The sequence below is a fragment of the Nothoprocta perdicaria genome, unplaced genomic scaffold (assembly GCF_003342845.1).
Source record: "Nothoprocta perdicaria isolate Ctin4 unplaced genomic scaffold, notPer1 scaffold_29, whole genome shotgun sequence".
NCBI classification, from domain to species: domain Eukaryota; kingdom Metazoa; phylum Chordata; class Aves; order Tinamiformes; family Tinamidae; genus Nothoprocta; species Nothoprocta perdicaria.
This window is the reverse complement of record NW_020455521.1, coordinates 5400732-5403231: the sequence shown is the minus strand read 5'-3', so window position 1 is coordinate 5403231 and position 2500 is coordinate 5400732. Positions and strand designations below refer to the sequence as shown.

At 67.8% G+C, this 2500-nt stretch overlaps 1 protein-coding gene across 1 annotated transcript in view; it reads right to left on the bottom strand.

Moving 5' to 3' along the window:
* Nucleotides 1-2500, bottom strand: part of LRBA (LPS responsive beige-like anchor protein) — a 342587-nt gene that overhangs the window by 152811 nt on the left and 187276 nt on the right. The gene's annotated exons all lie outside the window — the stretch shown is intronic.

The window sequence follows — 2500 nt, the reverse complement described above, 5'->3', positions numbered from 1 at the left end:
AAGAAAAGAAAAGAAAAGAAAAGAAAAGAAAAGAAAAGAAAAGAAAAGAAAAGAAAAGAAAAGAAAAGAAAAGAAAAGAAAAGAAAAGGGACAACTGCATCCTCAGCGTGGTCTCTCAAGGAGCCTTGCCCGTTTAGCACGAGCCGCTGGCCAGTGCTGCCCCCGAGGGCCGCACGTTCCCGCCCCACGCCCGCGTTTGCCCCGACGGGGCTGCCCGGCCCGGGGAGCTCGGGAAGCGCCAGGTCCCTTCGCCCCGCGGCCCCTTCGCCCCCGGCCCCGCTGCGGCGTCGCTCTCCAGACGCCCGCGCTGTGCACACGCGAGCGCGGCAGGCAGCCGCCCGCTGCTGCTCGCACCGCGCAGCCCAAACACACACCGCGCTTAACAGCCAAATAAAACGTCCCGCAGCCTCCTAATGAATTTGTCAAGGAGCGCGGGGTCGCCCCCGCCCCGTTAACGGCGGATGATGAGGCGGATTAGGAGCGGAGCGGGCGCAGCTCCGAGCGCCACCGACACCCGCGCTCCCGTCGGTCGCCCCGCGAGGCGAGGAGCAGAGGGCAGCGCCTCCCGCGCCCACAAACACGGAGGCCGCTGGGGCCTCCGCTCAGAGCCTCCCCGGGAGCGCGTCCCTTTCCCCCGGAGGGAGCGGCCGCCGCCGCCGGGGACTGAGGCGCCCGAGACGCAGCGCGACCGCGGAGACACGCGCTCCGCGTGCGTTATTTGCTGCAAGTGTTTAAGTTTATTGCTCAAATGATGTTTCTAATTAGTGCCCGGGCAATAAATTAAAGTCGGCTTTTGTTTAGCTGATTTATTATTTACCAGAGCTTCAACCCCAAACGGGAAAATTGCTAATGAATCGTTTTAAACCTGAGCACTAGTAACGCTTTAGCATCAGTCACCTTAACGGGGAAGGGGGGTTGGCGGCTTCTCTGCTTTTACCCTTAACACGCGAAGGCGCCTCTGCCCCTCGCGCTGGCTCCCGGGGCCGTCCGCGCCCCGAGGGGCTGTGGGCGGGGAGCGGGAGCGCGGAGCCGGTGCCCGGGCTCCCGGCGGCAGCTCCGCCGGGGCTCCCCGCAGCCCGCGCCGGGACCGGCCGCGCGAACTTGCCAGTGTGCCCACTCTGCCCGCTGTGCCCACCCTGCCCGCTGTGCCCCCGTCCCGGGCGCTGTGGGACGGCGGGGCTTTGTGGCACGCGCTTTTTGGCTNGCGGGCAGGAAGGGGCCGCCGGCAGCGCCGGCCCCCCGGCCTTGCTGCCGGGCGCGCGCCACTGCCGGCACACGGGCATGTTTCTAATTTAAACGCGCGCGGAGCGCAGACGGCGAGAGTCTCTTTATTAAGACGGGCCGGCGGCTGCAGGGAGAGGCGCGAGGCGCCGAGCGGCGGCAGGAGCGCGGCCGGGGAAGGGGCCCGGCCCGGGGCCGCTCCGGGCCAGCGGAACCGCCGCCCCTGCGGCCGCAACTCGCCGGGCCGGTGGTGCCGGCTGCGACACCAGAGCGCGGCTACGGCTTCGCGCGCGCAGCACGGCAGCCCGCGAGCGCCTTCGTGCAAACTCGCACAAACAAAACACAGTTTTGTCCTCCGCGACAAACTCCAAGCGCCGCTGCCGGGAAGACGAGCGTAACTTTGCGGCGCGGGATGCGCCGGCACCAACACGGCAGGCGCGGCGCGCTGCGGGACGCGCGCAACCCTGCGCCCCTCCGGGCGAGGAGGAGGAAGCGGCGGCAGGAGCCGGGCGAGAGCGCGCGCGCCCCCGCCGTGCGCGCGCCCCCGCGGCGCGCGATTGGCCGCGGCGCTGACAGCTCCGCGGCGCCGGTGGGAGGCGCGGGGGGCTCCGCCCGGCCCCGGCCCCATTCATAAAGTAAAGAGGGCGGCGGCGGCGCGCACAGGCGCGGAGCGGCAGCGGCGGCCCCGGCCCGCGGGTGCGCAGCGGGAGGAGGAGCGGCCCCGCGCCCGCGCACCACACCGGCGCGGTTTGTGCAAAGGAAACCACAAAACACCACCAMCAACAACAACCAAATCAAAACAGTCTCTCTAGAGCTGCAGGACAGGAATGAAAGATTGCAGACCAAGTGCACGAGTCCGCGCCTAGAGCGAGCCCCCGAGCCGGGCTCAGACAACGCCTCCAGCAGGAAAAGGGAAATCAGCAACACCCCTGGCAGGCTGAGCGAGCAGCGGCCAAACTCACACGCATCTCTGGCGGTGCCACGGACCGAGCGAGCGAGGCAAAGATACAGACAGGCAGGCAGGCGGGCAGCGCGCACGCCTCYGCCCTGGGCATTTCTCGCATTCTCCTCTCGCCCTGCGTGCGGGTTTAAACTTCGCCGCCGACCAGCTTCTCTGCGAGGGGACCTTCTGCGAGGCCGCGGGAAGTTTGCCTGGGTCGCTACTATTACTGTTATTTTTGGGACTCTGTCTGGCGCTGCTTTCTCCTCTTTTTCTTTCATGACCTACTGAGACGCCTCGGCCGCCGCGCGGGCGGGCGGGCGCCTCGGCGCAGGGGCC